A 26980-nucleotide genomic window follows, 5' to 3' on the forward strand; every position below is an offset into this window, starting at 1 on the left:
CATTGGCATAGTACTTTCAAACTTGGAAAGCATTTTCATTTATATACTTTTGCTTCCTCCTCTCACCATCTTTAAGAAGTAGGCATTATATGTCCCATTTTAGTGATGAAAAATTTGAGGCTCAGTGAGATTAAATGGCATGTCTAAAATCAAATGTACATAATAAATGGTGGAGTCATAAGTCTTTTGGCTCCAAACTTAGACTGTGAAGCAGCTGTGAGAAAAAGTACACTAACAGTCAGACTTTACCAAAATAATGTATATATTTTTAAATAACCTACATACAAATTTCTACGAGACTTGGGAAGACAAAATTATGATCTAGTCATAAGGATCAGGGAAGAATTTTATTGAGGAAGTCACATATAGTTTAGTCTTTAACAGAAAGAATGTGGAAAGATAAAAAAAAATATTTCAAGCTAAGTAAAATCAAGGCAATGGAAAAGTATGGAACAGATACAAGAAATAAGAAGTAGGTTAAAGTTTATTGGTGTCAGAAGATAGTGGAAAAATAAGGTTAGAAAAGAAAGTTGAGATCAGGACAAAAAAGTCTTCTAAATCTAGAAAGGATTTTCCAATCTCAGCACTTATTGAGAGCTGGAGCCACAGAATTCTTTGTTGTGGGGACTGTCATGTGCTTTGCAGGATGTTTAGCAGCACCTCTGTCCTCTACCCACAAGATGCCCATAACACTCCCTCCCCCAGGTGTGACAACCAAAAATGTCTCCAGATACTGCCAAATGTTCCCTTTTAGGTCAAAATTGTCCATTCGAGAGAGCCAGTGAAATGGGTATAAAAGCCATTTCAAATTTTAAATCAGAGAAGTATCATGACTGAACCTATGTTTAGGGAAAAACATGACGAAAGTCTACAAGACAAATTGTAAGGGAGAAGCAATTGAAGGCAAAAAGATCTGACTGGAGGATATGGTACTGGTTTCAGTATTAAGGACCAGAGCTTATAAGTGGAGCACTAGGATTACACTGCAAGCTCTGCCCGCAGTTAGTATACCCACAGTAGTTCTTGGACAAATTATATTTATGCCCTCCATTTCTCATTTACAGAGAGAGAGTGAGACATGATGATTTCAAAGTTCCCTTCTAATTCCACATATTATGAGTCTGTTAAAGATAGATATGCAAATGTTGTCACTAACATTAACCACATTCCCTCTTCTCCATATGTCTTTCAAAAGAATCTTGGTGGTATCAAATGTGGGTCTGACTTCGCTATGTGAAGTTAAACAGTATGACCTCACTTTTCAGATTAAGTTGAGTGAAAAGGCAAGTCAGAAATATAGAAAAATCTGAATTAGGAAATGAATTTTTGAATTCCCTGGTGGCCATGAAGTTAAAGACTCGGTTTTGTCACTGCTGTGGTGCAGGTTCAATCCCTTGCCCAGGAGCTTCCATATGCCACAGGCATGGCCAAATAAAAAGAAAATGCATTTTAAAGACATGTAGATGTATTAAATAAAGTACCTAGAACACAGAGATTGAAGTGTTGCCTAGGTAAGGTGTTTTGGAATCTAGTTTAATTAATTTAGTATTTGCTGAAAGCATACTAAGTGCAAGACACTGTGCTGGGCTTTGCAGGGGTTAAAAAGATGAATTAGTTATGGGGCCTGTCAAGAGGCTTAAAGTAGAGTAAGGGAGGTCAGCCATATTCGCAACTGTAATACAGAGAAAAATACAATACATTCCAGACAAATCATATATGCAAGACTCATGCATATCAACAGACTGATTTTCAAAATGTTAGTGTAGAATACAACTTAATTCCAGGCTTAAAAGTCAATCAACTTTAAAAAATGCATACGACTTTGCAGGATCTAATTGCTAATCCATTCCAAAGCCAATAGTCCTCATCTATTAACCCCAAACTTGGAGTTCCCGTCGTGGTGCAGTGGTTAACGAATCCGACTAGGAACCATGAGGTTGTGGGTTCGGTCCCTGCCCTTGCTCAGTCCCTGCCCTTGCTCAGTGGGTTAAGGATCCAGCGTTGCCGTGAGCTGTGGTGTAGGTTGCAGACGCGGCTCGGATCCTGCGTTGCTGTGGCTCTGGCATAGGCCAGTGGCTACAGCTCCGATTCGACCCCTAGCCTGGGAAACTCCATATGCCGTGAGAGCGGCCCGAGAAATGGCAAAAAGACAAAAAAAAAAAAAATTAACCCCAAACTCCCAATCCATCCCACTCCCCCCCTCCCCCTCCCCCTTGGCAACCACAAGTCTGTTCTCCAAGTCCATGATTTTCTTTTCTATGGAAAGGTTCATTTGTGCCATATATTAGATTCCAGATATAAGTGATATCATATGGTATTTGCCTTTCTCTTTCACTGGGTCACCATGCTGTACAGTATAAAATTGACAGAACACTGTAAACCAGCTATAATGGAAAAAATAAAAATCATTGTATATAAAAAAATACATACAACTTTGCCAATGAGTTGCTAAAAATCTTAAGAAAAAACTATGGTGAGCAAACATCTGTCAACTCGGATATTCCTGAGTAATATATAACTTAATTATAGTTGTTCCACACATAGGCTGACCTCATTTGCCAGTGAAGCCTTAACCAGCAGACAAGAATTGGTTAGAAACTAGCAAATTATGTATTGATTGTTGTTTTAAATAACTTAAAATCATTTTTATTTTTTATTTACCAAATCAAGAAACAAAATAGTATAGATAATATTTTAGAAATAATACTTAATGTATCAAAATATTAAAAAAAGCATGATTTATTTTATATTATCAATACTATTAGATATAGTATACTATCCTAAAATATTATCTACACTATTTTGTTTCTTGATTTAGTAATCTTTAGCAGTGTTTTTTAATGTTGAGGCTTTACTATACGCCATACAACTAAGTGCATATTTTGTATGAACACTTTTTCCAATGAGGAATCTTGTTAATGTCTTTCCTGCCCTCTCATCAGGCTATCAGCAGAGCTGTGTACACAGCCGATGTATTACTTTGGTTAATATGTCCTGCTTGAGATCATTTTTGAATTACATACATACTTATGTGCACACATACACATAACGTGGTGGGGAATGTGGTAGAGGCAGATGTAAGTAATTCAGAGAGAAAATGTCATGTCAGAGAGAGATCATAGTAAGTAACAGTATCTTCATAAATGGATATAAGTATGTAAATAAATGTGTATATGTATATCTAGCCCCAAGAGGAAAAAAAATCCAGTACAGACAACTGACAACTATGCATGAATTAATTACACCATTTGAATGCCTTATTTTCCTTCCTTTTCCCTGCTAGGTTACACTTTTCTTTCATCATTTAGTGAATAGGCAGAGAATGGAATTCACAGCCAAGTCAGTTTGGTTCTTTTAGCTATCTTTTGGGGGAAAAAAACTGAAAAGAAGTTAAAACTGATGCACAAAATGTGGTTTCAAACCATTTATGGATTTCAATCAACTCTGGTTTCCCTGTCACCTTTTTGTAGATAACAGTGGGTAACTATGTTGGTAATTTTGACCTTGAAAAGACAACATCTGGAATTATGCATATAGATCTTGTAAAACACATAGGGAGAGTGGGGATAAACAGAAGAAAGTCTGAAATATAAAGTACAAAAAGAGAAGTCAAGCATGTTCTAAGGAAAGAGCCATGAAGAGAAAGAAGCTCAGTACAAAATGCCCTTCTTAAATGTATATCCAAGGTACCAATATAAACATAGGAAGGAAATTACTCACCAAACTTGGGATTGCTAAGACTAGCCATTTGTAGATAAGAAAAGTTTAGGACAAATATTATGGATAAGGAAGTAAAGGGAAGTGCAACTGGAAATAGACTACTAAAGGAAGACGTACAATTTGTAGTTGCTTCTGATATTAAAAATGTGATAATATTGAAAATGAAACCGTGGTCCATAACACAATCTTCTGAGAGAGAACAACCATAACTGACACAGAGGATTTAATTAAAATGAGCATACTTCCTCATCTATCCTTATACTAGGGGTATTCTAGTAAGAAAAGCAATTCAAACCTTCTGTGTGCCTAATACCATGTCAACTACTAAAGAGGATAGGGGGATAAAAGACCCAGTTCTCGATCCTCGGGAGCTCAGTGTCTGTCCTCTTGAGAAAATCATTTGCAGAAAACTAGATCTGCTTTGAATGGTTTTGATGATAAATAGAAGGAGTATCGATAACAAGATTATTGGGTCTTTTATTGCTAGTTGTAGAGACTATTTGACATTGTCAGCTCGAGTATTTCTTCCAAAAGATGTATCCCCATTTCCTCTGTTTATAGGGTGTTTTCTTATCCTACTTCTAGCTGTCAAAGTGGACACCTTTTCCCAGTCAAAACTAACATGCCAGAGTTCCCGTCGTAGCTCAGTGGTTAACGAATCCAACTAGGAACCATGAGGTTGCGGGTTTGATCCTTGGCCTTGCTCAGTGGGTTGAGGATCCAGCGTTTCCGTGAGCTGTGGTGTAGGTTGCAGATGCGGCTCGGATCCCACGTTGCTGTGGCTGTGGTGTAGGCCAGCGGCTACAGCTCTGATTTGACCCCTAGCCTGGGAACCTCCATATGCCGCGGGAGCAGCCCAAGAAATGGCAAAAAAAAAAAAACCAAAAAACCTAACATGCCTTCTAGCAAATAGTTAGGCTGCCTCTTTCTTCCATCAGTTAGCCATGAATGTCTGCATCACAAAGGGCCAGTCCATGTGCATAAGGTATAACTCACATTAGCTAGTTCCCTACCCAAATGCACTGGGAAAGATTATTTCCTCATTTTCTGAGTTGTGAACAACTCAGAAATTTCCTTGATAATTAAGGAAAATTATCTTTGAGTATCTACTTAACTTGAGAGCTGGAGGGGAGAGAGGTTGTTTTCAATCAGGTCTTGACTACAAGGAGGAAGTGAGAGTATAGGGAATAGGCCAAGGTGGAATGATGTTGAGAGGTCCCTGTTCACTCCAGGCAAATGGAGAGGAAGGTATTACAGAAACAATTGGCTGTGAGATTTTTTTCCAACTAGGTCACTCCTGGCCTACTGCTTGTACAATATTCACACTGTGGGAAGTATGGTACAGCATAAAACATGATCCTGGTCTAGCTAGCCTGTGAATAGTTCAGAATACTGAACAGAAACAAATGAGAAGAAAACTACCAGCCTAAGAAATGTCATATGCCTCTCTTAGATAAAGAATTCTTAGTGACACTGTGAAATCTTTGAAGGCAGAGACCAACCATGTATGAGGGAGAGGAATGATGGGGTGGGGAATCCACCTCCAGCTGGGTGGTTGGCTCATTGTTTCAGGATAAGCAAAATGAGGCCCTAGAACTGGGGATTACATGGCTCAAGGATGGGGATAAATCATTGGAAGATGAACAAGAGCCCCAAAGTATACTTCACTGACTTTCAGAATGTGATTACATATTGTTCCTGGCATAAAACTTAGGACTTGATTCCTGACATTAATGATGGGTCATTGTTTCTTTTCATTATCATATCTTTCAGCAAAGAGATAGAGAGGAAGTGACATCTTGTCTATTATGATATCATTAACTGTAATAATTAGCTTAAAAATCCTTTATTTTCTGTTGTTCTGTATCCTATCTAAAGAATAGAAAATTATTTTAACTTATTAAATGAATGGAATGTAGTTGTTCTACTTTCCCTTTCTGGATTTATTGAACTAACTCTTTTCTCTCCTGGAATTTATGGATCTGGGGAGAGAAAGATTCTATATATGAAACATTCAAAATAAAATCCAAAACTAAGCAAAAAGTAATAGTTGCCCTCTTTTATTGGGATTGCCCAGCATAGAACTTTGACTGATTTTCACATACGTATTATAACGATTGAAGTTTCCTCTCATTTTGTTGTTGACTCTGCCTTGACGGAAATTTTGAAAAGGCAGCACAGATGGATCATGTCTGTTACTCTCCCCCTTCCTTTGTTCCCTCCTCCCTCTTTAAGAGAGTAGGGGAAAGAAAGGAGAAACTTGAACTTCAGGGTATTCAATTATTACTTATAACCTGATTTATTCCAAAATGGATTTGTGATGGTTAAAATACATTTAATGTCAAAAGATAAAAGTTTTAAATAAGAAAAATTGCCAATATCATGTGGTTTGATTACAGTAATTTGTCATATTGTTTGAAATCTGGAAGGTTTATGCCTCCAGCTTTCTTGCCCACAACCCCACACTTCAGGAGGGCTTGGTCAACTCTGGATCTTTTGTGATTCTATATAAAATTTATGTGTCTTTTTCTAGTTCTGTGAAAAATGTCATAGGTAATTTGACAGGTCTCACATTAAATCTGTAGATTACTTTAGGTAGTATGGCCATCTTACTATATTAATTATTCAATCCAAGAGCATGGGATATCATTCCATTTATTTAAATAACCTTCAATTTCCTTTACCAATGTTTTAGAGTTTTCAGTGTTTATGTCTTCTACCTCCTTGGTCAAGATTGTTCCCAAGGATTTTTTGTTTGTTTGTTTGTTGATGCAGTTTTAAAAAGGATTTTTTTACTTTCCCTTTCTGGTATTTCATTGTTAGTGTAAAGAAATGCAATGGATTTCTGTATGTTAATCTTGTATCTTGCTACCTTGCTTAATTTTTTTATCACTTTTAATAGTTTTTGTGTGGCATCTTTAAGGTTTACTATACATGGTATCAGGTCATCTGCGTATAATGACAATTTTACCTCTTCCCTTTCAATTTGGAAACATTTTTTTAAATTTTTCTTTTCTGATTGCTATGGCTAGGACCTCCAATACTATGCTGAATAGAAGTAGTGATAATGGGTATCCTTGTCTTGTTCCAGATTTTAGTGAGAAGGCGTTCATCTTGTTTACTCCTCAGTATTATGCTGGCTGTGGATTTGCCATAACAATTTTTTTATAATGATCATAACAATCTAATTTCATAGGATTTCCATCCCACAGCCCAGGCACATCCCCCCACCCCCCAAACTGTCTCCTCCAGAGACCATAAGTTTTTCAATGTCTGTGAGTCAGCATCTGCTCTGCAAAGAAGTTCCATCTGTCCTTTTTTCAGATTACACATGTCAGTGAAAGCTTTGGATGTTGGTGTCTCATTGTATGGCTGACTTCACTTAGCATTATAGTTTCTAGGTCTGTCCATGTTGTAAAAAATGCTGGTATTTCATTCTTTTTAATGGCTGAGTAATATTCCATTGTGTATATGCCATAACAATTTGAGCTAAGATTTTGAGACTCAAGCAAGTACTACTGGGCACAACTGTATGCATTACACTCTGCTAGTGTCTCTATGGAAATGAAAATTGAATTTAAGATATGGTTTACACCTTTAAAGACTAAATCACTTAATTGGGAAAACGAGACAAACATCTGTGAAAAGGCAGGATAGAAGAGCAGTTGGGATCTTTGGCTATGGATCTGAATTATCTGGTTTTACATCTCTCCCACTTACAGTATCTGTGGCTTTGGACAAGATGTTTAAGTTCTCTCTGCTTCTGTTTGCTCATTTGTTGACTGAGAATATGAATTCCTTACTCACTGGGTTTCTTTGAGGATTAATTTAGAACATATTAGGCACTAAGTTTACTTTTCTTGTAATTATATGAAGTAGAGCACAACTAAATGTTTAACTCTCTGTGAACATATGCAAATGGATTTCAGAGAAAAGACATAAGTAAGTGTGCATTTAGGGTAGTCATTGCTGACTTTGTGGATAAATTACAGTTGAGCTAGACCTTGAAGTGTGAGTCTCTACATGGGCAAAAGAGGAAGGAAGAGGAATGTCAATCAGGTAGGCAGCAAAGTAGAGTATAATGAATGGCAAGACTAGGGGATTTGTTGTCAAAGGAAATTAACAGTCCAAAAGAACCCTTATGGGACTTGAGAAAATCAACATGAATCTGATCAGAAATCTGTGGATAGCTTTGGGTTTCATTTTCTTGACTGGCATTAAACCTTGATATTTCCATTTTCTGAAGTATTAAAGGATCCTTGAGGGATTATTTTAAACATCAATTCTGGAGTCACAGCCTGCAAATAGCCAGTAAGGCTTATCAAAGTAAATGACACCTATGTTAAAACTGTAGCCACATTTTATTTTTTATTTTGTTGAAGATTTTTAAAGCTTTCTACCAACACATTTTAAATCACACTATTATACCCAGAAAACGCATCAGTATTTTCTTCAGTCACCATATAATACCTGGATCAATCTTCAGATACACAGTAAGAATTGCCATGGTTGTACTGATGAATTTCTCCTCTGAAATGGTATAGCAGGATTTGACCAGCTAGTCATTCCTAGTAACAGAAGTTGTGATCTTATCAATAAGGGATTTGAAATTACTTTTGATGATGCAGAAGAGGGAAATTCAAAAAGATTTGTTTCCAATCATATGTTCTCAAATGACAAAAGTGCTCTCCTTAAAAGAAATTAATGGCTGGAGTTCCTGTTGTGGCTCAGTGGTTAACAAATCTGACTAGGAACCATGAGGTTGTGGGTTCAATCCCTGCCTTGCTCAGTGGGTTAAGGATCCGGCATTGCAGTGAGCTGTGGTGTAGGTCGCAGACGTGGCTTGGATCCTGTGTTGCTGTGGCTCTGGTGTAGGCCAGTGGCTACAGCTCCGATTCGACCCCTAGCCTGGGAACCTCCATATGCCATGAGAGCGGCCTGAGAAATGGCAAAAAGAGACAAAAAAAAAAGAAAAGAAAAGAAATTAATGGTTACACTGTGTTTTATTTTCACTACTCTCCTGCCTGGTTCCTAGCATAAACCTAACATTAAAAACCTTAATATTTAATTCCATATAGTTTGAAACCAGGTAAATAACTTTCAAAACAAATGAAAATAACTTTAAATATGTATCTCATATGATTTTAAATCATTTTTCAATTGATAAATGACATAGGTTGGATACTATATGAACATAGATTTCTAGATCAATAAGGGAATTTTTTTAAATGAAGTTATCTAATATTAAAGCATTAAAAAGTCATATGTTTATTCTTCCACCTAACAAATTGTAGACAATCATGTGTGTTTAATTTTGAACTATTAATTCAATCCAAACGAATTCTTTTGAAACTATACACTTACATACACACATATAGATAGAATATTTGCTTACCTCAACTCTCTTAACATCTCAGTTTGTTGGGTATGAATTGGAATTGCTAGTGCAGTGAGTTAATACCCAAGGTCTTTGTCTTTTCCCAAAGGGAACTTTTTAAAATCCCTTCGTCAAGCCAAGATATGGAAAGTACTGGGTCAAGGAGAGCCGAGCCATAAGCCAAGATCAGCAGAGCCAACATAAGCAGCTAGGGACCAGTGGGACAGGGAGGAACTGGGGTTCAAGGCAAGATAGTGTTCATAGGCAGGAACTCACTCTGGAGTAAACAGTCAGAGGTTAGGGGGTATACATAGGAACTTGGACTTCAAGCACAGTAGGCAGGCAGGCTCAGAGACAAAACACCAGAGCCAAGGGACCTTGGAGCTAAAGCCAAAACCTACCCGAGGCAGAGAAATTCACATCCCCTTCCTTCTACAAAATATACCAGTGACTGGTACTCCAACGAAGGAAATTCTTCCCACCTAGGTAATCCTAACACTCACTCCTTTAGGCCAGCTACTTGAAATATGAGAATGTCAGACCTGAAAAGATATTTAGAAATTCTCTTAGTTGACTTTAGAATAAGAAACAGAGGCTATTTGGGACACTGAACTTGTCAAAAAAAAATCACAGAAACTTAATGGAAGAACAAGGCCTATAATTTCTGTGTCCTGACCCCAAAACTCTTCCCATGACATGTTTAAACCTGGCGCTCTTGAATCAGAAATATGACTGAGAAAACAATATCTTCATACACTGAGTCAGCCAATCCCTGTTCTAAGGAGATGAAAGAGGTTAAGTAAGTAAAGTTTATGGGCATGCTAAGCAGTCACAAAGGGAGTTCTGTTTATTCACCCTTGATGAAATTCAGTAATAGAAACTTCTATTGGGATTGAAGCTACTTGATGAGACAGCTTGGTGAGTCCTGTAACTGAACATTTCATTTTTCTCTGGACTTTGTACCACCTATCCCTAAGAGCGAATTATAGACCAAAGCAACCTCATTGCTTATACTTTTAATCATTAAAAACATGTTCTGTCTCATCGTTGAGGCTTTCTGCTATGCTACTTGCCTCTCTCTCTCTCACTCACTCTCACACTCTCACACACACACGCACACTTTTCACCATTTCCAAATAATTAGTATAAGGGTATTTAAGAATTTTCTCCCAGTCTTCTTCCTTCCCCAGTAAAGTGTCAATTAGCTTTGGTAGCCACTTTCTTCTCTCATAAAGTCTTATTTCTCCTGGGTAGAAACCCAGAAACTTTGCTACAGTTTCTACCAGCTGGGACAACCAACCTCTGTCTAAGCCTCATCAACTTTTCATTTCCCCTTCAATATTACTGGAAGAATACATTCTTTCTTCCTGCCTTTAATGTCATAATAGCTTGCTCTCAACAATAATTTGTCATTTACTCCAGTGGCTATATCAATTAATTCAGCAATTGATGGGGAGAGAGTTCTTTAGAAATAAATGGGGGAAAAGCTGCACAAAATCACTCTGGAATGTCAAGGAATGGGAAGGCAACACTGTCTCTAGTAGATTGAATACTGTATTAATGTATTAGAAGACATTAATTATTTTTTCAGCATTGAAACTAGATAACTATTTTACCTCAAGAAAGTTTTATTTCTGTCTGAGCCTTTGTCTAAATCTCAATGATCCATTTAATTTGAGACTGTAATCTCAGAGTAATCAAGTATCCTGGTGTTTTCAACAGCATAGTTTTGGCTATCAATGGGTATTTAGCATATTAGATGATTGGTAGGAAAGGCCAATGCAAACAATGAAGAGCTATCTTGTGATTCAACCACACCTGAGCTTTTTTCGTGTGTGTGTGTGTGTGTGTGTGTGTGTGTGTGTGTGTGTGTGTGTGTGTGAATTTTCAAAATTAGGGTATATATATATGTTTCCCTTCAATTCAGAAAAGCCACATCCCTGGATTGGTGATTCCTGTTTTTCCTTCATTAACACACTGAACAGATGACTTTCATTATCAGATTCTTAATGGGCACTCCCCATATGAAAGTTGTGAGCCCACTCTTTTTCTTTCACTCAAGAAAAGGCATATTTGAATGCATATGAGTAAGAGTGTTATTAATATAACATCAGCTCTACTATAAATTATTGAGGAATTAATTTGCAAACTTCAGTGCATTATTAGAACAACCTCTTAAAATGTCTCACAACTGAAAGTACCATGTCTCTATGTTTCATGTGTTCTAACATTGACCAACTAGACTGGAGCATGTGGCCTAGTACATTCTCAGCACCTCATGTGCAAATAAGAAAAAGATACGTGCCCTAATTATAGACACTTCTGAAGGAATAAACCTCTTGAAAGTTGAAGCTACAAACTTAAATACATAAAGCATAGCAGGAAGGTGAATGGCTTTTACATTGGCATCACAAATATCCACTCCTCTTTTCATCTCATCTTGTAAAGGTCAAATCTAAGTGTGAGTCCACGGAAGAAAGGAGAACCTTCATTTATGTCAACAGTAATAGGAATAGAAATTCAACATTTAATACTTTGGATGAAAATAAAATTAACTTGACATACAACTTACAGATTGTAAGGCCTAAGATATACAACATACAGATTTCTCTGGTGGAAGTTTATACAAATAGTTAATGTGATATACTGTACTGATATGTTAAAGAATCATCTCTTGTTTCCAATACAGGGAAATGCTGGTCAAAATAAAAGAAAGATTGTACATGCTTAGCTCATCATGAAAACAGGTAAGGGAAATTCCCAAACTTTAGAAATGAAAAGGGAATTCAAACTCAGAAGGAAGCATAAACTGAATCTAAATCCCTCCTGAGGATATCAGAACTAGAAAAGGATATTATTTGTCTGAGGACTTGAGCTCAGAGTCAGACCATAGAGCTGTAGATCTGTGTAGACTATGGAGGTAAAACTGAGATCCCACCAAAAATCTAGAGGCCTCAATGATCTATGAAGCCTGAAACTCTATGAAACAGGGACTAGAAAACTCTACATTGATTTAGGAAGGTGCCAGAAAATTCACATTCTGTCCAGGGCCATGGCCATGAATGAATAGACACTCCAGAGAAATCAGAACTCTAAACTTGTACCAAGCAAGGATGTGGACTTTAAATTCACACAACCCACATGTGTTACAAATCGCCAACCTAAGAAATTAACAGAAAAACTGTTCCAAACCAGTGAAACTTGTAAGGACTTGGCAGAGGCAAACTTGGAACCACTCTGTGGGGATGCCTCCACAGCCATTGCCACCCAGGATTCCCACAGAAAACAATCCCTAGTCTAGTTTAAAACATAGTAATAAAATTACAAAACTCACAAGAAAATTAACTATCATACTTGTGCTTCCACTAATAGAAATGGAAAAAAATGCATCCCCCAAAATAGACATAATAGGACAATTTTAAAAAGACATTAAAAGAGGTTTGTTGAAAATTATTTAAAGAGGAAAAAAAAGGAATGAAAAAAACAAACTTTGTGGACAGAATAGGGTATTTACAGTTATCTGTGCCCTTTGTAAATCCAGAGGTCATCAAGAGACTGGGGGAGGGGGGCAGATCTAGAGAAAGAAATTGAGGAGTTCCTGTCATGGTGCAGTGGAAACGAATCTGAGTAGGAACCATGAAGTTGCAGTTCGATCCCTGGCCTCGCTCAGTGGGTTCAGGATCTGGTGTTGCCTCGTGAGCTGTGGTGTAGGTCTCAGATGCAGCTAGAATCTCACATTGCTGTGGCTGTGGTGTAGGCTGGCGGCTACAGCTCCGATTAGACCCCTAGTCTGGGAACCTCCATATGCGATAGGTTTGGCCCTAAGAAGGACAAAAGACAAAAAAAAAAAAAAAAAAAAAAAGGGAAAAGAAATTGAAAGTCAAATGTTTGCCTTTGAGAAATTCTTAGAAACTGCAGGTACATGGGAAGAATGGTAAAATGGAGTTTATCATTCCATTCTTACCTGCCATTCTCTTACATAACTCAGTCTCTGGTCCTTTTAAAGGGGTCCCAGAGCAATTATGTAAATTCAAAATGCAAAACAGAATATCTTTGGGCCTGAAGGAGACTTGTGCTTAGACAATTTAGTGACTAAGGTGATGACTTTAGCTTTGAAAACACAAAGATTGTGATCTCTTAGAACATGTATACAATTTCCATTGTATTTACTTTGTGTATTGTCCTTCAACTCTTCCTCTTTCTCCTCCCAGAGGTAAAGTTCCAGAGAACATGTTTTTTTGTTTTGTTTTTTACTTTTACTGAGCTGAAATTATCACAAAATTTACCTCTATAAGTGTACTGTTCAGTGGCTTTTAGAAAATTTACACATCTGTGCTTCCATCACTGCAATGCAACTTTAAAACATTTCAATCATTTCCCAAGAATTTCCTTCTTCAGGTTTTCAGCCAATCCCTGATTCCAACCATAAGAAACTACTGATCTACTTTCTGCTTTTATAGTCATATGTTTTCTAAAATTTTCACATAAATGGAATCATTCAATATGTAGTATTTTGTATGTGGGTTCTTTCACACAGCACAAAGGTTTTGAGTTTTATTCACATTGTATCATGTATAAGTAACCATGCACATGTTGATCAAAATTTGAGTTGTTTTAGACTATTAAAGCTGATGTGAAAATGTGATTTGAGATGATGACATAGGAAGATCCTGAACCCTCCTCCTCCCACAGGTACACCAAGGCAACAGCTACATATGAAACAATTTTCTCAGAAAAAGTCCTAAAAACTAGCTAATAAACTCCTTTACATCGGACAAATGAGAAAAAAAATCAACTTTGAGACAGATAGGAGGGGCTGAGATAAAAATTCACCATAAATACCACCCCAAGGGTGGCAACCCGCAATAGGGAAAGAATGTACCAACACGGAGCCCCTTACTGAGGAGTGAAGGATTCATATCTGACTCAATCACCCCATCTATTAAGAACTGCAACTAACAGATGAGTCCCCTAGATATCTGGCTTTGAAACCAACAGAGCTTATGTCCTGAGACCCAGTGGGCTGTAGTGAAGTGATAAACAGCTCTTAGTGAGTTCCCATCATGGCTCAGCAGTAACAAATCTGACTAGTATCCATGAGGACGCGGGTTCGATCCCTGGCCTTGCTCAGTGGGTTGAGGATCTGGTGTTGCTCTGAGCTGTGGTGTAGATTGTAGATGTGGCTCAGATCCTGCATTGCTGTTTCTGTGGTATAGGCCAGCAGCTACAGCTCCGACTTGACCCCTAGCCTGGGAACTTCCATATGCCGTGGGTGAGAACCTAAAAAGCCAAAATGAAACAAACAAACAAAAAAAAAGAAACAGCTCTTAAAAGGCTCACATGTGGATTCACTCACCCCAGGGCTCAGTGGAGAAGCAGCTATTTGAAAAGAACACAGCCTTTATGCAAAAGAGATTAATTTACTAATCTTAAAGCACCAGTATCCTATGGACAGAGGCTGTTGGGCACCATTTTCATTTTCTCCTTCTTCCTTGCTAAAGCTGCTGGGCACCACATTCTTTTTTCTTTTCTTAGTGAGTGTCATCTTTTTACTTTCCCTCTGCCTGCTCCTGAACACCAGTATCTCCAAGAAGGGAGCTTTTACATGTATCTGGTACCCCAGTTTTTACACCTGGTACCTTGTTTTTTACAGCGGCTACCAGGAGACATGGCTACATGACCTGGCTTTGGGGGTCAGGGGCTTGTGCTTGCAGGTCCCAAAAGACTGTAACCAGTAGGGAAAGAGTTCTTAAACTACCACCACTCTCAAGGCATAAGAAGAGACACCAGACCTAGGAGCTCAATCTTGCCATGAAGAAAGCCTGTTAGCTTATCATCATAGCTGCAGTCTGAGGGGTAGGCTTTTTATTAAACACATCTAAGGCTGACTATAAACCTTTCCAGAGATCTCAGAGGGCTGGCACTGTCTTTGCCCTCTCTCTCTGCCACACCCACTATCTCTCACAGGAGAACTCTTACATGTGTCTAGTACCCCAGATTTTACATGTGGTGCCTTGATTTTTGCAACTGCTGCTCAGGAAATGCTCCTTGATCATCTGACTCTGAGAGTCAGGGGGCCTGTGTTCCTAGGTCCCACAGGACTGTAAGACTGGAAGAAACAGTTTTTTTTTGCAGAATACCACCCCCAGGGCACTGCACAAACAGAAGACTGAAATGCATCCCCAGTCTTTCAGTGAAAGAGGCCAACTTGCTAGTCCTGGGACTTCACACTGAGGGAAAAGCTTCAGGTTTGGCTCACACCTAGAGGCTATGGAGGTGCTTTCAGAGAAGGCAAGCTAGGGGACATCATCTTTGTACTCTCCCTCTCCCTCACTCCAGCTCACCTATGTCTCCCAGTAAGGAGCTTATAGACTCATTTGGAGCTACCATTTTTGTGATTATTGCCCAGGGGACACTACCAGATTGCTTGGCTCTGCTGGCCAGCAAGGATTACACTTGTGGATCCACAGGACTGTTATATGTACATATTTTCAAAGCTGCTTCCTGAGGGTCTCAGTTCAAATCAGCCTGAATCAAAGTGCTGACTGAGAGCCACCCCTTTAGGAAACTGATAATCCTTGCCATACCCTAAATTACTGGGAGCTATTAAAAATATAATAAACTGCTTGGACAATCACAAAGATTTGCAAGACAACCAAAATCTATGGCAGGATTGAACAAGGTTCATCTCCTACATGGGGCCACCATTTCAAGACTGAAAAAGCTGAATGTTATATCTAATTCATAGAAACCAACATAGAGGGTCAAGCAAAATAATGAAACAGAGGAATATATTCTAAGCAAAAGAATAAAATAAAACCTCTGAATAAAACCTTAATGAAATGGATATGTAAGTAATTTACTTGATGAAGAGCTCAGAGTAATTGTCATAAAAGTATTCACCAATGAAGATGGCAGATGAGTAGGATGTGGAGTTCACCTCCTTTCACAAAAACATTAAAATATACCTATGAGTAGAATGAATAAAATGGAACATCTACTGAATACCAGAAGAAGACCTCAGACTTCCAAAATGGCAAGAAAACTTCCACCTAACTGGGTAGGACAAAAGGAGAAAGAAAAAAGAGAGAGAGAAAGGAATTGGGATGGGGCCTGTGCCCCAGAGAGGGAACTATGAAGGAGAAAATTTTCTTGCACCTTGGGAAGTCCCCTCACTGGTGGAATAAGCCTAGATGTTAGGAGAGCTTCAGAACCTAGGAAGAAAGCACGGTAATCTTTGCAGAAGGCAAAACTGGGTATAACCTGCACAGAAAGTTGGGACCATTGCCCTGTGCTCCCTAGCCATGGACACTCATCCACTGGTGCAGGTTCAGGCTCGGTGCTGAAGCTTGGGCTTCGGAGGTCAGACCCAGAGGATCAAAGTTGGCTGTGTGGAGACAGCATGAAGAGGCTGGACTGTGATAATGGATGGTGTATTTGGAAGAAGCCTTGGCCCACCAGAAAGGCAAGACACCATTTTTGGCAGGCATGTAAGGAGAGGGGCAAGACTGCCATAGAGGTTTTTTCCCAATGAGCACTCTCAGGCAATAGGACACTGCCTACAGGAGCTCTAGGGTAGCCTGAGCCCCCACCACCATCATGAGATCCAGAGATGGGCACGGGCCATCACCACTGCTACAAAACCCATGAGTAGGCACCAAGTACTACCCTCAATGTCACAGGAGTGTGTGGGCTGCAGCCACAGCTACAAGACTCACAAGCAGGAACCAAGTGCTGCCCCTGCCATCCCAGGAGCATGCAAGGGCCACATCATCTGCAAATCCCATATCAAGGGGATAATGGCCAGAACACTGAGGAAAGAGGCAGAAAGCATCCTAACCAAAAGTAGCCCCTTGATTCTGGACAAGATGTGGGAATAGAAGGACTTGAACTCACCTCCTGTCATGAGAACACCAAAATCACAACTATCTGTTGAACGAACATTGACAAAAAAAAAAACTGGAACCTACCAAAAATATATTTTACTTCCAAAGACAAAGAAGAAGCCACAATGAGGTTGTATGAGAGGTGCTTTTGTGAAATAATCAAATCCAACACCCACTAGGTAGGGGACTCACAAACTGGAAAATAATTATATCACAGAGGTTCTCTCAGAGGAGTGAGAGATCTGAGCCACATGTCAGGCTCCCTGACCAGAGAATCTGGCATTGGTAGGAGGATCTCCCATGCATTTGGCATTGGAGACCACTGGGGTTTATGTTCAGTAGCTCCATAGGACTGGGTAAACAGAGGCTCCACTCTTAGAGGGCACACACAAGTTTTCATATGCACTGAGACCCAAGGCAAAGAAGTGACTCCATAGGAGCCTGGACTAGACATGGATGCAGGTCTAGGAGGGTCCCTGGGGAGGTGGGATCAGCTTTGGCTCACTGTGGGGACAAGGACACTGAAGGCAGAGGCCGTAGGGAATATTAATCAGTGTGAGGTCTCCTGGAGGTTTCCACTTTGGCAGCAAGGCCTGGCCCCACTCTAAAGCCTGCAGGCTCTAGTGCTGGAATTCTGGAGGCCAAACAGTGAGCAGGGTAGGAACGAAGCCCCACCCATCAGCAGACAGGCTGTCTAAAGTCATAATGAGCTCACAGATACCTCTAAACATGCCCCTTGAACATGGATCTGCCCACCAGAGGAACAAGACCTATCTCCACTCACCAGTGGGTAGACATAAGTCTCTCCCACTAGAAAACCCACACAAGACACTGGACCAAGCTTACATACCAAGAGGCAGACACCAGAAGTAAGAAGAACTACAATCCTGTAGCCTGTAGAAAGGAGACCACAAACACAGAAAATTGGACAAAATGAGACTATAGAAAATATATTCCAGATGAAGGAACAGGATAAAAACCCAGAACAACAAAGCGAAGTAGAGATGGGCAGTCAGCCTGAAAAAGAATTCAGAGTAATGATAGTACAAATGATCCAAAATCTCAGAAAAATAATAGAGGCACAGACTGAGAAGATACAAGAAATGTTTAACAAAGAATTAGAAGATTTAAAGAACAAAAAGAGGTGAATAATAACTGAAATGAAAACTACACTGCAAGGAATCAATATCAGAGTAAATAAGGCAGAAGAATGAATACATGAGCTGGAAAACAGAGTGGTGGGAATCACTGCTGTGGAAAAGAATGAATAATAGTGAAAAGAAATGAAGACAGTTTTAGTGACCTCTGGGACAACATTAAATACACCAACATTTGCATTGTAGAGGTACCAGAAGGAGAAGAGAGGGAGAAAGCGCCTGAGAAAATATTTGAAGAGTTTATAGCTGAAAACTTCCCTAACATGGGAAAGGAAACACTCAAGTCCAGGAAGCACAGACAGTGCCATATAGAATAAATCCAAGGAGAAACATGCCAGGACACATATTAATCAAAATGAGAAAAATTAAACACACACAAAAAAAGAAACAAGGTAAAAGCAACAAATAACATACAAGAGTATCCCCATAAGGTTATCAGTTGATTTTTCAGCAGAAACTCTAAAGGTCAGAAGGGAGTGGCATGATGTTCTTAAAGTAATGAAAAAGAAAAACCTACAACCAAAAATGCTCTACCCAGCAAGGCTCTTGTTCAGATTTGATGGAGAATTCAAAAGATTAAAGACAAGCAAAAATTAAGAAGATTTAGCACCACCAAACCAGATTTACAACAAATACTAAAGGAACTTCTCTAGGTGGAAAATAAAAGGCCACAACTAGAAATAAGAAAATTATGAATGGGAAAACTCACTGAAAAGGCAAACATACAGTGAAGGCAGGAAATGATCCACACACAAAAATATCAAAACAATCAACTGTTAGGAGAGTACAAATGAAGAATATTGGAAATTCATTTGAAATTGAGACAAGCAACTTAAAACAATCGTGTGTGTGTGTGTGTGTGTGTGTGTGTGTGTGTGTATTTCTACATCAAAACCTTAGGGGAACCACAAACCAAAAAATTATAATAGATACAAAAAAAGAAAAGAAGCAATCCAAACACAACACTAAAGACAGGAATCAAATGACAAGAGAACAAAAGAGGAAGGGAAGAAAAAAGACCTACAAAAACAAATCCAAAACAATTAACAGAATGTCAATAAGAATATAAAGGTTGAAAACTACCTCACACCAGTCAGAATGGCCATCATTAATAAGTCTACAAATAGCAAATGCTGGAGAAGGTGTAGAGAAAAGGGAACCCTCCTGCACTGTTACTGGGAATGTAAATTGGTAGAACCACCATGGAGAACAGTATGGAGATAACTTAGAAAACTAAAACTATACATAAAACTACCATATGACCCAGCAATCCCACTCTTGGACATATATCCGGACAAAACTTTCCTTGAAATAGACACATTCACCCGCATGTTCAATGCGGCTCTATTCACAATAGCCAAGACATGGAAACAACCTAAATGTCCATCGACGGATGGATTCAGAAGATGTGATATATATATATATATATATATATATATATATATATATATATATATATACACAATGGGATACTACTCAGCCATAAAAAAGAACAAAATAATGCCATTTGAAGCAACATGGATGGAACTAGAGACTCATCCTGAGTGAAGTCAGAAAGAGAAAGACAAATAACATATGGTATCACTTATATCTGGAATCTAATATACAGCACAAGTGAACTTCCACAGAAAAGAAAATCATGGACTTGGAGAACAGACTTGTGGTTGCTAAGTGGGGGGGGGGGGGAGTGGGATGGATTGGGAGCTTGGGGTTAATGGATGCTCATGGCAATGCCAGATCCTTAACCCACTGAGCAAGGCCAGGGACTGAACCTGCATCCTCATGGATACTAGTCAGATTCATTTCTGCTGTGCCACAACAGGAACTCTGTAAACAGACATTTCATACAGCTCTATATCAAAAAAAAAAAAAGAAAAACAAGAAACAAAAAACCCAATCAAAAATGGGAAGAAGATCTAAATAAACACTTCTCCAACAAAAACATACAGGTGGCCAAAAACATATGAAAAGATACTTAACATCACCAGTTATTAGAGAAATGCAAATCAAAACTACAATGAGGTGTCATCTCACACCTGCCAGAATAGCCATCATCAAAAAGTTTACAAACAGTAAATGCTGGAGAGTATGTGAAGAAAAGAGAACCCTCCTACACCATTGGTGGGAGTATAGATTAGTACAACCACTATGGAGAACAGTATGGATATTTTTTAAAAAACTAAATACAGAACTACCATATGACCCAACAATCCCACTCCTGAACATATATCCAGGGAAAACCATAATTTGAAAATGCACATATACCCTAGTGTTTGTTGTAGCCCAATTTACAATAGTCAAGACATAAAAGCAACATAAATGTCCATGGACAGAGGAATGGATAAAGAAGATGTGGTACAATTGAATATTACTCAGCCATAAAAAGAGTGAAATAATGCCATTTGCAGCAACATAGTTGGACCTAGAGATTATCAGACTAAGTCTGACAGAGAAAGACAAATATCATGATATCACTTACATGTGGGATCTAATGAAAATGACACAAAAGAACTCATTTATAAAACAGAAACCATTTCACAGATTTTAAAGTTAAACTTATGTTTACCAAAGGAGAAACCATATGAGGGAGAGATAAATTGGAAGGATGGGATTAACCAATGCATGCTACTATATATATAAAATAGATAAATAACAAGGACATACTATTCAGTACAGAAAGGTCTACTCAATGTTTTGTAATTATCCATATGAAAAAAAGAATGGATATATGTATATGCATAACTTAAAACAAGTTTTAAGTTCAGGTATACTTTACTGTATACCTGAAACTAATGCAAAGCATCCGAAGTGGATAGGATTAATTAAAACTGTCACTATTTGCAAATGCCATGATATATGTAGATAAACCCCTAAAGACCACCAAAAAAAAACCCCTGTTAGAACTAATTAATGAATTCAATAAAGTTGCAGGATACAAAATTAATATAAAATCTGTTGCATTTCTATACACTAATAACAAACTATCATAAACAGAAATTATGAATAAAATCCCATTTACAATTATACAAAAAAGAATAGAATACCTAGAAATAAATTTTATCATGGATGTGAAAGACCTGTATATTGATCACTATAAGACATTGTGAAAGAAATGGAAGAAGACCAGGAGTTACTGTCATGGTTCAGCAGAAACAAATCTGACCAGAATCCATGAGGACACAGGTTCAATCCCTGGCCTCACTCAGTGGGTTAAGGATCCTGCATTGCTGTGAACTATAGTGTAGGTCGCAGATGCGGCTTAGATATGGCATTGCTGGGGCTGTGTCATAGGCCAGTGGCTACAGCTCTGATTTGACCCCTAGCCTGGGAACCTCCATATGCTGCAGATGCATCCCTAAAAAGACAAAAAAAAATAATAATAAAGAAAAAAGAAATGGAAGAAGACAAAAAATAAAAATGGAAAGTTATCCCATGCTAATGGATTGGAAGAAATATTATTGTAAAATATCTATACTACCCAAAACAATCTACAGATTCAAAGCAATGCCTGTCAAAACTACAATGGCATTTCTTACATAAATAGAATGAATAATCCTAAAATTTGTTTGGGACTATAAAAAACAAGAATAGCCAAAGCACTATGAGGAAGAACAAAGATAGAGGCCTCATACTCCTTGATTTCAACTGTATTATGAAGGTATAATAATATAATAATCAAAACAGTATATTTTTGGCATAAAAATAGACACATAGATCAATGGAACAGATTATAGAGCCCAGAAATAAACCCACACATATATGGGTTACATAAAATTAAAACACATACAATTAGTTTGTGACAAAGAAGTAAGAAATATACAATAGGGAAAGGTCAGTATCTTTAATAAATGTTGTTAGGACAACTGGACAATCACATGGAAAAAAATGAAACTAGATGACTCTCTTATACCATACACAAAAAAAATTAATTCAAAATGGATTAAAGACTAGAATGAAAGACCTGAAACTATAAAACTCCTAGAACAGAACACAGGCAGTAAGCTCCTTGATATGGGTTAGTTTGGAGATGGTTTGTAAAATATAACTCCAAAAGCAAAAGCAACAAAAACAATTAAACAAATGGAATTACATCAAACAAAAAAAAGCTTTTGCACATTAAAGGAAACCATCAATAATGAAAAGGCAACCTACTGAATAAGAGAAAATATTTTCAAATCATATCTATGATAAGTGGCTAATATCCAAAATATATAGAGAACACATAAAACTCAATGGTAAAATAAACAAGTCAATAAAACAACAGTTTGACTTTAAAATGGGCAGAAGATCTAAACAAACATTTTTCCAAAGAAGACATACAGATGGCCAACAGACACATGAACTAATGCTTAACTAACCATCAGAGAAATGCAAATTAAAACCACAATGAGATCACCTCACACCTGTCAGAACAGCTATTATCAAAGAGACAACAAATAGCAAGTATTGATGAGGATAGGGAAAAAAAGGGAAATCTTGTGTAATGATGGTGGGAATGTAAATTAGTGTAGCCACTGTGGGAAACAGTATGGACTTTTCTAAAAATTAAGAAATAGAACTACCACATGATTAAATAATTCCACACTGAGTATTTATCTAAAGAAAATGAAAACACTAAATCTAAAAGATATATTCACCCTCACATTCATTAGAGCATTATTTACAACAGCCAAGGTGTGGAAACAACATAAGTGACCATCAAGTGATAAATAAAGAAAATGTGATATGTGTGTGTATAAAATGAAATATTCAGCCATGAAAAAAAATGAAATCTCATTGTTTGAAACAATTTGGATGGACATTGAAAGCATTATGCTCAGGGAAACAAGTCATATAGAGAAAGAAAATATGATGTCAACTATATGTGGAATCTAAACAAATAAGTAAACAAAAAAACAAGCTCACAGATAAAATCAGACTGGTAGTTGTCAGAAGTAGGTTTATGGTTGGGATGCAAAATGGGGTGTCAAGGAGTTCCTGTCGTGGCGCAGTGGTTAACGAATCCGACTAGGATCAATGAGGTTGCGGGTTCGGTCCCAGCCCTTGCTCAGTGGGTTGACGATCCAGCATTGCCGTGAGCTGTGGTGTAGGTTGCAGACACAGCTCGGATCCTGCGTTGCTGTGGCTCTGGCGTAGGCCGATGGCTACAGCTCCGATTCAACCCCTAGCCTGGGAACCTCCATATGCCACTAGAGCGGCCCAAAGAAATAGCAAAAAGACAAAAAAAAAAATGGGGTGTCAACAGGTACAAAATTCCAGTTGTAAAATAAAGAAGTTATGGAGATGTACTGTACAACATGGCGGCTATAGTTAATAACACAGTATTGCATTTTGAAAGTTGCTAAGAGTAGATCTTAAAAGCTTTTATCACAAGAAAAAAAATTGTGACTATGTATGTTGACAGATGGTAACTAGACTAATTGTGATGATCATTTTGCAGTATATATAAATATCAAATCATTATGTTGTATACTTGAAACTAATATATGTCAATTATACCTCAATTTTTAAAAATGCTGATATGAATATTTGTGTACAAGTCTTTATACAGACATAGGCTTTCATATAAATGATTGGATCACATGGAAGATGTTCAACTTTTTAAGAAACTGTAGGTTAATTTTAACTTCCTAGAATTTTATACACATAGAACCATAAATCATGAACCCTTTTCTCTCTTTTATTTTTGGCCATGCCTGTGGCAAGCATAAGTTCCCAGGCCAGGGATCGAACCCATGGCATAATAGTGATGACTGCCAGATCCTTAACCCACTGAGCCACCAGGGAAATACAAGCATGTATTCTTTTGCCTGGTCTCTTTAACTTAGTATAATTGTTTTGGAATCTCAAAAATCATACACTATAGTGTATATCAGTACTTTATCCTTTTCATAGCTGATGAATATTTCTTTTTGTATGATGTACCAGAGTATTCCTTCACCTGTAAATGAACATTTGGACTAAAGTTTGAGGCTATTACAAATAAAACTGCTGTTATTATTCACATACAAATCTTTATATGGACAGAACATATGTTTGTTTGCCTGTCTAGATTTAATAAAGTGATAGAGAAATTGCTAGTGATACAGACTGAACCTAAAAGGGAATAATGTCTAAAGCCATTACTTTGTGAATAGCACAAAACACCAAGAGCTCACCAAGTTATATCTATTTTGATAGTCTTTGGCCTACTGTATCATCTTCTTTAGATATAAATATGAGTTGGTCATCTCTACTAGTAGGGTATACAGTACCATAGGAATGACTTGGAAAATATCTGGAAGCAAAACAATACAGGAGCAAACAGATGCAAATGGTAGATAGGAGTTTGCATATGCACATAAGCCAGATTTTAGAAAAGCCTGGAGAGACTGTGTTTCAGGTTATTTGCCCAATCAATGCTGAGATCCCTCCCAGGTCTTTTGGAAGAGGAGTGCCCACAACCTGGCACACCTTGATTCTCACTATCTGGCACAAGAGTTGATCATTCTGGGACTCTCCTCAGAGAATTGCATACAATGGTTGGATAATTTTTCTGGTTTGGCTGTTGACAAAGGCTTCAGGATATTTATTCAGCATTTGTAGAAACTGGACCACTGAACTATCTGTCTCTTGCATTTATTTAACAAGAACCTGTCCAATAGGAAAGTAAAAACATTCCCAGGAGAAACTACTGCAATAGTCAGTACCCATTGTGTAGTGCCAAGGAAAGGGCAGATGTCATCATTTTTGATAGACCACCTCAGTGAGGCACCTTTTGCACATTGATTTAACTGTCTTTTTCCATTCAAATCAAACCAGGCCTAAGTACCTACATGCTAGGAATCACTGAAAGATATTTAATTTGGTATATTCTTTCAACATAGCCCAAAGGAATGACAACCAGAATTTATTTGTATAAATGTATATACTGATAGTTTTAGCAACTGGGATTCCTTATGATAATGCTTATCACAGTCTCTGGATCTTTTACTATCTAGTTTGATGTCCTCTCTATCTTCAACTTCGTGGGAATTAAGAGTAGTAAGGCATAAAAAAGACCCTGTGTTCAAGGTTTAGAGAACACCGGGCCTACTTGGATGAATCACACCTACTCTAGAATCCAGGGAATATTTACTGATAAGAAAGGATATTACTCCACAGCAGCTCATAAATCAAAGGACAAAATATTGGTGGGGACAAAATGAACATTTATCTATCTCATTATCCGCATGCCTCAAATTTGACTTTTTGGAAGACCAAGCCTCAGAAGGTAAACACTACCATGCCAAATTTGGATGGGACTTTTGAGTTCACCAAGTACTTTTGCAGACATTGTCTTATCTGAGCTTGTAAAGTATTATTACTATCCTCATTACATATATGAGGCATCAGTTTGTAAAAGGTTAGGCAATCTACCCAAGGCCAGATAGTCTATTTTCTTATGGTAGATCTAAAACATGACCCAAATCTCTTAAATCTTAGTCCTGTGTACTTTCCATTATATAAGCTATTTTTTATACAAGCTGATATCACAAAATGCATGTTCAAAGCAACATTGTTTCAAATTTGTGCTAGCCATAGATAACAGACTATTGATATCAAAGCTTCTGACAATAACTGAATTATCTCAGAAATATATGACATCATTTTTCCTGATATAAATTTATGCTATGAAATGACAAATATTTGGTAACAAGTCACTTATTATGATTAAGCCACACTTATCTCCCAGCATCCATATTTCTATGAAGGTTTCTTAATTTCCACTTTGTCTCAATGTAGACACTAACTCCAATTAAAATTGTTTCTTGGTGAAAATGATACTCAAAGAAAGCCATCTGCTAGCTAAGGTGGTTAACTAGAAAGATTCCCAGAAAGTAATTGTTCTTAGAAGATAGAAGTTTTACATTAATTTAAGAATAGAAAGAAATTGTTCACAGCTCAGAGTGATTAGGGAAACAGCTTCACCAAATATTCTACAAGGAAAAAAATATTTTTGAAATTGCTTTACCTAGTGCTCCAACCAGGGCAAAAATTGCATGTTATAGAGAAAATGATATGTTGTGATTATGAATTGGGGGTTTCCTTTGTCAGAAATTTCAGGATTGTACTCTATAACATTCTTCCCTTAACTGACATAATTTGCAAAAAGAAAAAATCAATGTGCAAAAAATAATTGCTTATATATTCAATGATAAATTTAAAATTAAAACAGTTTTTAGGTGTAATCACAAATATACACAGTAAAAAGCTGCATTGTTGCCCAGAATTATTTAAGTATTGTGGGTGACACAAAGAATATCAAAGTATGGTTAGACTTTTTACCTCATGTGCTTTCTATAGATATATTTTTTTTTGTCTTTTTTTTTTTTGTTGTTGTTGTTATTTCTTGGGCCGCTCCCGCGGCATATGGAGGTTCCCAGGCTAGGGGTTGAATCGGAGCTGTAGCCACCGGCCTACGCCAGAGCCACAGCAACGCGGGATCCGAGCCGCGTCTGCAACCTACACCACAGCTCACGGCAACGCCGGATCGTTAACCCACTGAGCAAGGGCAGGGATCGAACCCGCAACCTCATGGTTCCTAGTCGGATTCGTTAACCACTGCGCCACGACGGGAACTCCTCTATAGATATTTTTGTAATTAAAAAATTATTTGATTTGTATTATCCAATTTTTCTTAGAATATTCAGTAATCTGAATTAACAAAATTCCCCTATGCAATCTTAGTCATAGTAGATAGTCTATTATATATTTTCTCACCAATCAAAAATTAACTACTGCTTTGATTAATGTTAACTTCAAAGACAAGCCAAGTAAGCAGTTATTAATATTCTCAAAAAAGAAAAATAAGAGGGTTC

The 26980-nt window shown here is 37.7% G+C and overlaps 1 protein-coding gene across 1 annotated transcript in view; it reads left to right on the top strand.

The window, feature by feature from the left end:
- IL1RAPL2 (interleukin 1 receptor accessory protein like 2) overlaps window positions 1-26980 on the top strand; it is a 1116804-nt gene that overhangs the window by 1043957 nt on the left and 45867 nt on the right. The gene's annotated exons all lie outside the window — the stretch shown is intronic.

Source organism: Sus scrofa, chromosome X (assembly GCF_000003025.6).
Source record: "Sus scrofa isolate TJ Tabasco breed Duroc chromosome X, Sscrofa11.1, whole genome shotgun sequence".
In the NCBI taxonomy this organism is placed as follows: Eukaryota; Metazoa; Chordata; class Mammalia; order Artiodactyla; family Suidae; genus Sus; species Sus scrofa.